General features: G+C 46.1%; 1 long non-coding RNA gene across 1 annotated transcript; it reads left to right on the forward strand.

Moving 5' to 3' along the window:
* The first annotated feature begins 1,929 nt into the window (after positions 1-1,929).
* Positions 1,930-7,778, forward strand: LOC144390960 (uncharacterized). Its single transcript, XR_013454798.1, has 2 exons — positions 1,930-4,765; positions 4,842-7,778. It is a non-coding gene; the product is annotated as an uncharacterized LOC144390960 (long non-coding RNA).
* Positions 7,779-12,354: the final 4,576 nt, after the last annotated feature.

Below are 12,354 nucleotides of genomic sequence, written 5' to 3' on the forward strand. Positions count from 1 at the left end.
ACGATTGTATTCAGACTAACACTCTGAAAACGCATAATTGTGACCCTTGACCAAAGGGGAAGACAGGGGCAATTGACAATTGTGACCCTTGACCGAAGGGGAAGATAGGAGGGATTTTGAGAGTTCACTGAAATCGCAAAATCTCAGCCCTTGACCTAACAGGAAGACAGGAACAATATCGGGGTTTTCGGACAGTAATCTGAGAACAGATATTTGCGCCCTTGACCTATATTTATTAACCAATAGTTCTGGTTGGGTTTTAACTAATTTTTCCTACGTAAAAGAAAATCAAGACTTATAGTGACGACTATATTTTAAGTAATAAAAAGTATACTTCACCACGCCTGAAAGATGGGTGGTATACAGGGTAAAGGTAAAAAGGAAATGGGTTCTCCGGAGGGACCCATTGTGGATCTGATGAGAAGGAAATATGGAGATCAATCTCTAGAGTTTTTGCCCGAGTGGTCAAAAGATTTTTGGTTCCCTGCAAATGGTTCTTTCAGTAGAATGAAACTGAACATGTTACGAACAGGCTTAGAGGGAAAAGAGAAGGGTATAAAAACTCAGAGGGTGATACAAGGCAAAGACTTGGAGAACATTGAGAAACAAAGTAAATGGTTAAAATGGTGGGAGGATGAATGTGAATGTAGAGAAAGGAAACAAATGGCTAAAGAATTGACATGCGCAAAAAACACATTGGTTGAAAAAACAGATCCAAATGTTATTGAACAAAATGACCGATGTGCTTCTTCTCCCTTGTATCCGAGTCTCACAGGGGCTGGCGGCCCTCTCCTCAACACATGCCCACCACCGTACCCTGCTTCATCTGCGAACCAGCAACCTTCGTCTGCATGGTCACAAGCTCCAAAAGTTCAATACACCCGGCAGAGGGAGGAAAAGGAAGCGGCAGTGAAAGCAGCACAGGAACGACTCCTCGGCGAAGAGGAGGAAAAGAGACAGGCCGCTCTCCTCACTCGATCTCGCTCTCCAGGAGCAACCGGAGGGGACACTTCTGCCATCAACAAACTGATTGCAGAGCAAACATCTACATCAGATGGTTTCCCCCTCTTTCGACCCAGAGGGAGTTCCCCCGGATGCAAAATCTGTGCTCCAAACCCCAATGATTCAAGTACCAGGACACTCAGGTCCCATACTTGTTTTCCGGCCTTGGACTGATACGGACATTAGAGCTGCAATGGCTCATCTCCCGCCGATACAGCACTCGGGAAGACTGTTTGCTGAAGCATTCATGGACTTCTGTAAGCAATTCCTGCCCAACTACGCTGAAATTTGACGTGTTCTAATGAGTCACGTGGGTCCGACTCACTACCAAAAGCTCAACCAGCTGGTTGCAGGAGACACCAGTGCGGCAGACGTTGAATGGAGTTCAAATCAAAATAAGCCGTACAGAGACGCACTCACGGCTTTGAGCGACGGCATAAAGACATTGTTCCCTGACAAAGTGGATATGACTCCCATCAACAATAGCAAGCAGGCAGCGGGTGAGTCCGTCCATGATTACTACCAAAGACTTCTCACAGTGTTTAATCTTAACAGTGGCATTCCACAACCCGCCGTGTTAGGAGACGCTCTGGGGACGTGGGAATCACACCTGAAGAATGCTTTCATGAATGGACTATTGCCCGACATAAAAATGAATGTGCAGCGTTCTGTTGCTGAAATGGAAGACTCGCGACTCGCGGATGTAAAGAAACATGCTGCGCATGCGCAATCCATGGACATAGAGAGAACTGACCACAAGGGGAAAAGGCGGTCACGTCAGATTGAACTCGCCCAACTGACTATGCTCCAAGCTGTCACTCAACTTGCCAGAAACGACCGCCCACGGGATCCCAACCAACGGGGCGGATTCAGGGGGCGTGGTCGGGATATGACGAGGGAACGCTCCTCCTGGAGGGATCACAGCTGTCTCCACCCAATGACTATGATACGTGTTTCCGCTGTGGCGAACAGGGACATTGGCAAAGAGAATGTCCACAAAAGCACCTCGTAGAGGATGGGGGCGTGGACTGGCCAGACGAGGAAGGGGTGGCAACGCACATTCCGATTGACGTGAGGCGGAGGGGGAGGAGGCTGCATGTGAGGGGGAGACGGCAACCATGCTGAGGCCTCACATGATAAGGGAAGTAAAACACACACACACCGCAGCCTGCAATGAAGAAACGCTTTCTGCACTAACTCCCTGCACACACACGCACACTCACACACACACACACCGGAGCAACAACAAGCTCTCGTGGACATCACAGAGCAATTGAGAACACAACAGAAGCTTTCACTTAAACACACATACGCAAAGTTTTCAGGAAAATCATTTGAAAATATGCCCACCACTATGGTGCAAATTCAAGGGAAACTTTTATCGTTTTTGGTTGATTCAGGGGCTACACATTCTGTAATACAACAGAAGTATTTTCCAGGTCAGAAACTTAGTGGAAAACAGGTTTTCTCACAAGGAGCTTCAGGGATGACTATTGTAGAGAGATTTACAGCACCTATGACCAGTACACACACTGACTCAACTGACCCTGAACCAGACATCACAGTAAAACATTCCTTTTTGCTGTCCTCTTGCTGTCCCATTAATCTAATGGGCAGAGACCTCATGTGTTCTTTCGGCATTAGCCTCATCTCCACTCCTACAGGGTTGCAAGTGGTGAGATGCAGAGCCATTGACCAGATGGCAAAGACAGTTATAAGTGATCCAATGTTTGTGTACCAGTGGTGGCTTCCGGTTGACTCACAATCAGAACTGTCCCACCTGGCAGCATCACGCGTCCAGTCTGAGGCAGAGTGCATGGATGCTTCATATCTCCACTGCACAGCTCATGTGTCACATGGGCCAGATAAGCAATATGATGCATTATTTCTACAGGATCTGAATGATCAAATTGCATGTATGACATTGTTTTGGTCCACACTTAAATGTGCTGTTTCCGTTTCTCTCACCCCCTCTCAGCAGCACCTCTTTAATGTGGACTCTTCTCTCCCACACATCTCCCTGTCTAAAGCAGCAACAGACCAATGGAGAGATTTGGGACCTTTTGTCGCAGCGTGCGAGGCATTGACAGATTGGGAGGCTACACCAGATCCACTTGTGATGCGCTCTCCGTCGACAGGCTTCTTTAAACAGCCATTCGCATTTTGCACACCTGCTCTCAGATCTGTTTATGTCATGGATGAAAATAACATATTTTCGGACACACACACTGATACATTTTTGACTAATGTCTCCTCTATTTCTCCTGCCCTCAGTTCTGTTCCAGACACCTTGTGGGCAGCGCATAAATATGACGTGGGACTCATCAAAAAATGTCAACCTGTGGTCATCACTCCTCGATCAGACTTCCGTCCCCACAAACATCAATACCCACTGCGCCAAGAGGCCATTGACGGTATAACACCGGTGTTCAACTCCCTCTTAAAGGCCGGAGTCATTGTTCCATGTCCTGACTCGCCGGTAAGAACACCTATTTTTCCAGTTAAAAAGATCAGAGATGCAGGCAAACCAACTGAGTGGCGCTTCGTGCAGGACCTAAAAGCAGTTAATGCAGCCGTCCACGCACGAGCCCCAAATGTTCCTAACCCTTACACCATTATGGCACAGGTTCCACCTGATGCTCGATGGTTTTCCGTGGTTGACCTCTCAAATGCTTTTTTCAGTGTCCCTGTGGACATTGACAGTCAGTTTTGGTTTGCGTTTAATTTCAATGGCAAGCCTTACACTTTCACACGCTTGTGTCAGGGCTACACAGAATCACCTACGATCTACAACGAGGCACTCAGGAAAAGTTTGGAGAGCCTCACTTTGTCTTCAGGAACAGCGCTTTTGCAGTATGTTGATGACTATTTAATTGCAGCTCCAACACAACAGCAGTGTGAACAGGACGCACTCAAATTGCTTCAACACTTAGCAGCGGAAGGACACAAGGCCAGCCTATCTAAACTACAGTTTGTTTCACAGAACGTTCATTTCCTAGGCCATAACATTTCCGGTGAAGGGAAGACACTATCACCAAAACGCATTGCCTCAATTGTAACACTTCCAAAACCACAAACCAAGAAACAGATGATGTCATTTTTGGGAATGTTTTCCTACTGTAGGTCATTTATTCCAAATTACTCCCAACTCGAGCAACCTCTGTCCGCATTGATACATGGAAAAAATCTCAGCGCGCATGATAAAATTCAGTGGCTCCCTGCAGCCTCTCAAGCTTTCACGGACATGAAATGCGCGTTACAAGTTCCTCCGACTTTGGGTCTTCCTGATCCTCACAAACCGTTCACACAAACCGTTGACGAACGTTCTGGATGTATGACATCAGTGCTCCTACAATCCCATGGCGACAAACTACGACCAGTAGCTTATTTCTCTGCAAAACTCGATCCGGTAGCAGCAGGCTTACCACAGTGCCTTCGAGCTGTGGCAGCTGCTGAAAAGGCTCTTACAGCCTCTCGTGACATTGTAGGCTATGCTACGCTAACATTATTGGTTCCACATTCGGTTTCACTGATTCTTCTCGAACAGAAGTCGTCTCATTTATCTGCAGCGCGTTACCTTCGATATCACACATGTCTCCTAGACATGCCGAATGTTACAGTAAAACGCTGCAATGTCCTCAATCCTGCATCTCTTCTCCCCACTCCGGAGGATGGAGAGGAGCATAATTGTTTGGCTGAGCTGGAAGCTCAGTGCACACCTCGACCAGACCTCGCAGACACACCTCTGCTCAACAGTGACATGGTAATGTATGTTGACGGATCTGCTTCACGGGATCCCCTGACTGGTTCTAATCTTGTGGGTTTCTCTGTTGTTTCAGACTCAACTGTTCTGTGTTCCGGCCCTCTTCCATGTCACCTCTCAACCCAAGCAGCAGAATTAATCGCGCTGACAGAAGCTTGTAAACTAGCTAAGGATAAAACGACAACCATTCACACTGATTCCAGATACGCTTTTGGCGTGGTTCATGATTTCGGCGTGCTGTGGAGACACAGAAATTTTCTCAAATTGGATGGCAAACCAGTGTTACACCACACTCTGATAGCAGAACTATTGGATGCCATTTTGTTGCCCACAGCTATTGCCGTTTGTAAATGTGCAGCGCACACATCCGGCACAGGCGACATCGCAAAGGGGAATGAGCGAGCGGACTTAGCTGCAAAAGCGGCTGCTAGACGTCCTCTTCCCAAACCATCACGCCCAGTTCCTGCCATGTGTTCTCTTCCCTCCTCTCTTGCAGCCGTGCAGTCCCTCTCTACTTCAGATGAGAGACGTTTTTGGTCCTCCTCAGGCTCCAAATTCATAGACGGCATCTGGTATGGTCCGAATGGTAATCCATGCTTACCTAAACATTTCTTCCCTCACTATGCGAAATTGACTCATGGGTTAGACCATGTGTCAAAAGGGGGAATGTTAAGTATCATTGATGCAACATGGTTCACAAAAGGCTTTGCAGCTTACGCACAAAGGTTCTGCCAAGCGTGCATAACATGTGCAACTCACAATGTAGGTCGTTCAGTACAGGTGTCACATCATGCAGCACATCCACCGCCTGCAAGACCGTTTGAACATGTAATGATGGATTTTGTGGAACTCTCCCCATCGGAAGGTAAGAAACACTGTCTTGTAATGGTAGACATGTGGTCCAAATGGGTTGAGGTGTTTCCCTCCAGTAAGCAGACAGCCTCCACAGTGGCTAAAGCCTTGATTTCAGAGATCATTCCCCGCTGGGGAATCCCAAGCAAAATTTCTAGCGACAATGGTTCACATTTTGTCAACCAAGCAATCACAGACTTAAGTGCATACCTGGGTATTGACTTAAAAACACACTGCGCATACCACCCAGTTAGTGGAGGAGCGGTAGAGAGAGAAAATGGAACATTGAAAACAAAACTGGCCAAATGTTGCACAGACACAGGTCTACCGTGGACAAAAGCACTGCCCTTGGTTCTGATGTACATGCGGATGAGGAAACGAACACGCAGCAACCTAAGCCCATTTGAAATCCTTTTCGCAGTTCCTCCCCATATAGGTGTGGAAGCTCCAGGAACACCACTCCCTTCCACCACAATGTGCGAGAATGACATGTTAACCTATTGCATTCGACTGTCTTCCACTTTGTCTGATGTAAGAAAACAGGTTGTAGCTGCACTTCCAAGAGAAGCAACGGGTCCACTACACCGACTGCAACCAGGTGACTTCGTGGTGGTAAAGGACTTCAGGAGGAAAAGTTGGAAAGCTAAACGGTGGCAGGGTCCATTCCAGATTCTCCTGGTCACCCAAACAGCGGTCAAAGTAGCTGAAAGAGCAACTTGGGTCCACGCATCCCATTGCAAGAAGGTTCCAGATCCAGTACCAGCAGTGGGCTCAGGCGACCCTACCTCCACAAAAAGTGTCAATCAACCGACACCACCGATCCAGTGACCACGGACGGGCAGTTGACCGACAGACACACAGTGCATGGTGATCTGTGTTGACTGTCTACAACGCGGGTGCCTCACAAGAAAGAAGGTTGGCAGACTCCACATCCCAACGTGTACCTGCGGACCAACACAAGAAGAAGAACACGGCCAGGACCCCTCCACATAGACACAGTAGTCGTTTGTGCCACGACAGTTTATTCATATTATTGCTTGCTTCAGTTTCATTGAATCTCAGCATCTTTTTGTGATTCCGTAGTCAGCTATCTAAAGAGTGGTTCTCTCTTATCATGGAATGACTCTGACAATAACCCCAACAGTGACTCGGACTCCCTTGACGAGCTGAACACTTACGACCTCGACACATACGCATAGTGACATAGTGACATACTGTCTGTGTGCATTTCTGGTGTTCTAAATGTTTTTTGTTTCACAGTAGCTTGCTAAAACAATGAGAAATAACATTCTCACAAAAACAGCATTTATTAGTATGTAACGTAGATATGATTGATATAATGACCTTTCAACAATATTCTATATCTGAGGCGGTGGATATTGTGTGAAAGGGGATCAAGTTCTGGTATTGTGATTTAAACATGTTTTCATTTATTTTTTATTTTTTCAATACTGTACACATGACATCTGGGGTGTAACGCTCAAATCCTGTGAGAAGGTTTCCAGTCTTTATCTTCTCCTAACAGATTTCTTCCTATTTTCCCATTTCGGAGGGTTTTTTAGGGAGTTTTTGTTCTGTGGCAGGCAAAGTTTTGTGAGCGATGTCCAGATGTTCAATGTTTTGTGATATTTGATGTGGTAGATTATATGTGGTAAATTTTTAGAGTAGTCATTCTAAATTGATTGCATAGTTTGTGATTATTATGTAATCAAAAGAGTGGAATGTAATGGGAAAATGATATGTGACCCTTTTAAATGCTTCATTTGTATAACCAGTTTATTAGTTGCAAGTGCTTAGGTCACAAAGGCCCTGACATAAGAACTGATGTCTCCCACTTGGATTAGATGTTTCCAGCGTCATAGCTGTAGAGATTGAACAAAGTGTTTGTTATGTCTATGACCACCTTTGTTTAAGCATGTTGGGAGACCAAGGATACGGTCAAAGAGCTGACGTGTCTTACATGGATAAGATGTTCCCAGTACCCTGGCTATAGATACTCAACAAGATGGTTAACGGTTTCTGTTGACGCCACCGATATCTAAATTTAGGTATAAGAACTGCCTCGATGTGTTGGGAAGAAAAGGAGGTTCTTGACAGTCTACTGACCACGTAGCTGTTGTGACCCTTTTTCCCTTGCAAGGAAATAAACGGAGAAAAGACATACTTGACTCAGAGCCTTTGATTCTTACTTAACGATTGTCTGTGCAAAATCTTCCACCACAGTGCTTCGGTCTGTGATTTTTGACCCTCGGAAAGGTAGCCGATTTGAACCTTTAGCGCTCCCTAGCTCCCGACTGCAACGGAGTAGAGCTTTGCTTCAGAGATTGCCAACTCCGGCTGGCCGAGACCTTTCCGTAGACCGTGAGCGAGATAGCAATTTTGACCCTCACCGACAACATCCTCTCATACCCCTTTTCCACCAACAAGAACCAGGTGCTGGTTCGGAGCCAGAGCTCGAGCCGGTTCGGAGTTGGTTCAACTGACGAGCCTCCAAAGAACCGGTTTGCTTTTCCAGAGGCTAAAGAGCCAGCGCAGAGCCAAGACCTACGTCACAGTTACGTCTCATCTTTCCCAGCAACGTTAGCTCGGCAGCGCCAAACACAAACACATCATAAACAAAGGCGGATGTTGCTTTGCTATTGATGTTCATGGCTTTGCGGACCTACATCGACATCTAAACATGGCGGATCAAACATGTTCGCGCGGCTCGCCTTTATGCCTAGTAGCGTCCATTGTGTTGTGCTCGATTAGCTGCTATCGAAAAATGGCGGATCACAAAGTTTCTCTCGTCTTGTTGGTCACGGTAACCCCGCCCGGTTCTTACTTCTAGACCAGCAATGATATGGTGCTACTTAAGAACCACTTTTACTGGTTCGGAGCTGGTGCTTTGGTGGTGGAAAACCAAAGAACCGATTTGAAACCAGGCTCTGGCTCCGAACTAGCACCAGTTCTGCCTTGGTGGAAAAGGGGTGTCAGAGTTTACACGTTTCAGTGCGCACTGTGTCGGAGGGGACCAAATAAGAGGTCGACCCTAAAAAAAGGTGCTACCATCCTGGTTCCGACATATGTGGTAGTGCTCCCCCGGGGTTGTCGAGAACAGTTGGCCCCATGCCCCTAGCCCCTTGCAATCCACCTGTAAATGTCAAAGGTCAGATTCCAAATTCAGGCCTACAGATTAAACCAATGTTATCTATCACAGATCTAAACCTGAAGTCAATGATGTTGATTATGGCAATTTGGAATCAGTTTAGGCCCCCATAACTTTGGCCAGGAAGGGGTTGGAGCTTTGCCTCCAAGATGGCCGACTCCGGCTCGGCGAGACCTGTCGGGAACAGTTGGCCTATATTCCATTACCCTGTCTAGTAGATGAGAACCATTCTTGGAATCATGGAATCTGACTTTTTCAATTCATTGTCTATGTGAAAACCCTAACCTTAACCCTGTCAGTGCCTCGGGGGACCTTACTTATGAATTTAAAGAGTGTCATATATATTATACCTCTTTATCTTATCCATTTTCTTTTGGTTTTATTCCCTCTCCCCCATCTTTTTTCAATTTTTTTTTATTCTTTTATTTTCATCATCTTGAATTTCTTTTATCCTCCCTGTTTTTTTTAGCCTTCGATGCTGGTGACCGACCCTTTCTCTGACCCTGGACCCAATTGCCATCTTTCCAGTCCCTTACAATCTCATCTATACTTGTGTTCCTCGCCCCCTTGGGCCCTCTTCATCCCATGCCACCTGATAACATTTACAGCACGGGTGTCTTCAAGTAAACTAACGATGAGTTGGACAAATCCCACTCACCCTGAGGGAGGTCCAGCCCCCAAACTTTTCTTTTTAAACTACTGCTGATCAGGTGGCCCCCTCACATTCTCCTGAAGAAGCCTACACGGCGAAACGTCAGGATTTTATCCTCTTAGTGTTTTATCTTTTTACCTTTCCTATATCAAGGACTGGTACTTTGTTCTTAAACCACTTTTTATTTTCCAAAGGAATGGATTCTACCTTGCTTTTTTAACAATGGAACCTCCTGGGTATTGATGCTGAAAGGTGAGTCCCACAAACAATTTTTTTTCAAGGTGTGCACACCAGAGACTCACTTTTAACCTTACCTCAAACCTTTTTTCAATACCCTGCCCGAACAGTAATACGGTCTTTTATGAAGTCTTAAACCTGAGGGGGATAAGCCTATTTCCCCTGCACGGCCTCCCCCTCCCACTCTTAAAACGCTTTTTTTAAAGTTTCTGAAGGTTTACATCAAACGACTACGAAAAAACTCATTTTAAGACCTGTAAGTTCCACCTTCCTTTTTTCTCCCCCCATTATTTTTCTTGCTTCCTTAATTGTGTATTGTATTTTATTCTTTTAATGATTTCTGGTTTTTTATCTCTTCCGTTTCTATTGTTAATAAAAGTATCTTGGTTCTGGTTGTCTTCCCTGCTTTTCCTGTGGATCAAACCAGGTTCAACTTTGTCACGTTTCGGCCATCTTTCCCCTCACTCACCCCATTGTTTTCTCCCCCCCTTTCCCTTCCCCTCCAAAACCGCTTTTCTCTGCTGGGTTCTCCTCCCGGGTTGAGAGGGGGTGGGGGCCTTCACCATGGCCCTTGACCCCTTCTCCCCTTTTCAGGGAAAACCCTACATAAGGCACACACACATAATCGCCCTACACACACACAAGTTTAACACCACATACACATAGTCTCCCTACACACATTTCATCTCCCCCGGGGCCGAGAAGTGATGAGGGTCCCAACCATGGCCCTCGTCCCCTCCTTCCCAACCTAAGGAGAATTCCACGAACCACACATACACATAGTTTACCCGCAGATACATTTTTATTAGCCAAACTTTACTTTAAACTATTACAGGCCATTCATCACACAGAAATTCTGGACACTACACTCAACACCCATACATTCCCACAGGGCAAGAGGAAACAGGTCATTCGCCTCTCCTCCTTCATCAAACCCTCCTCACCCAATGACATCACCCGCACTAAGATTAAAGAAAACACAGACACCTGGATGACCAACAATATGCACATTCTCCATCAACATTATCATTCCGTCATCTCTGGAGGTTTGGAGAACCCCCCCCCCCCTTCAACCCAATCCCTTTCAATAAAGCAATCCAGTGGGGGAGATCGAGGTATGGGAGGAAGCTCACCTCCTCCTCGATTAACACACTGCGGGAGACCATCACCAACCCGAATGCGGAGGAGGTGCCTTCCCCTCCCCGACTCTCCCCCCTGGAGTACCCTCTCCTTCCTGAAACGTCCAACTCTCCTTTTTTACAGCATTTATTTCAACGACCCCCTACTCCTCTCCTCCTCCCCTTCACTCTCCCTTACAATAACGTTGCTCTCCCATGTAGTAACACCATCTCTTTCCTCTCTTCAAATACACTTCAACAGCAGAGCTAACAAATACAACTTTATTCCGGAAATAAACCCTCTTCTCTTTCAGGTTAGCCCGGATCACGTACATTGGACACCCCAGACGGCAGAGATGATCTTCCAGTACTGGAAAACACATTTAAACTGCTGAAGGTTGAGGAATGTGACCACACATCTCCCCCTCTTACAAACATCACCAACCTTCTCTGCCCTCTCCCTCACACCCACACAGTTGGAGATTTTGGAAAAAGGACTCACCTTCATCCCCACTCCCAAACCTCCAACCCGGCCGGAACTCAGGGGGGATCTCCACACCTTTCATAGTAGGCTTAAACTATTAGATCACTTCTGGGGAGCCCCCAGGCGGGAGCCTGTACCCTTTACCGGACCGTCCTCCTGGGAACCGCACCCAAACACCATTTCACCAGCAATCAACCAACTCATTCAGGACAACTTACTAGCACTGACAAAATGGAGCCCCCATATGCACACACAGCCTAACATTAGTTTACAACACAAACACATTCTTAAAACATTGGATAATAGCAAACACATAGTTATCAAACCGGCACACCAAGGGGGCCAAATAGTTTTACAGGACAGACATAATTACATATTTGAAGCAGACAGACAATTAAAAAACCACACATATTATGCACCACTCACACATTCATTACAATTAGCTACACAACATTTAATTCGAGATATCACACATAGCCTTTTAAACAATCATTATATCAACCCAAAACAAAAACAGTACTTGGACGGCCCGGAGGAACCCAGACCCCGCCTCTTCTACTTGCTCCCCAAGATTCATAAGCCTCCGCAAACCTGGACGGTCCCCATTGTTGTTCCGGTCGGCCGCCCCATAGCCAGCGATTGCGGTTCCGAGTCCTACAATGTCACTGAATACATCAATCATTATATCAATCCTCTATCCAAATTACACCCCAGTTATCTTAAAGACACATACCAATATTTGTCCGTATAATCAATAATGTTAAAGTACCCGGTCATAGTTTTCTTTTTTCCATAGATATAGATTCCTTTTATACAAATATAGAAACTTCATTAGGCCTCATTGCCATTCAGGATATCTTTAAACAGCACCCCGACCCGGCCAGACCAGATAAAGAACTGTTGCAATTACTACACATCACCCTGACTCGGAATGATTTGTCATTTAACAATAAACATTATCTCCAATTGTGTGGGTGCGCTATGGGCCGGAAGTATTCCCCTGCCTATGCGGATATATACCTGGCCCATTGGGAGAGAGCAGCCTTCACTAAACTTCAATACAAGCCCCTCATCTACTTCCGGTACTTGGACGACATC

This window comes from Gasterosteus aculeatus, chromosome Y (genome assembly GCF_964276395.1).
Source record: "Gasterosteus aculeatus chromosome Y, fGasAcu3.hap1.1, whole genome shotgun sequence".
Classification (NCBI taxonomy): domain Eukaryota; kingdom Metazoa; phylum Chordata; class Actinopteri; order Perciformes; family Gasterosteidae; genus Gasterosteus; species Gasterosteus aculeatus.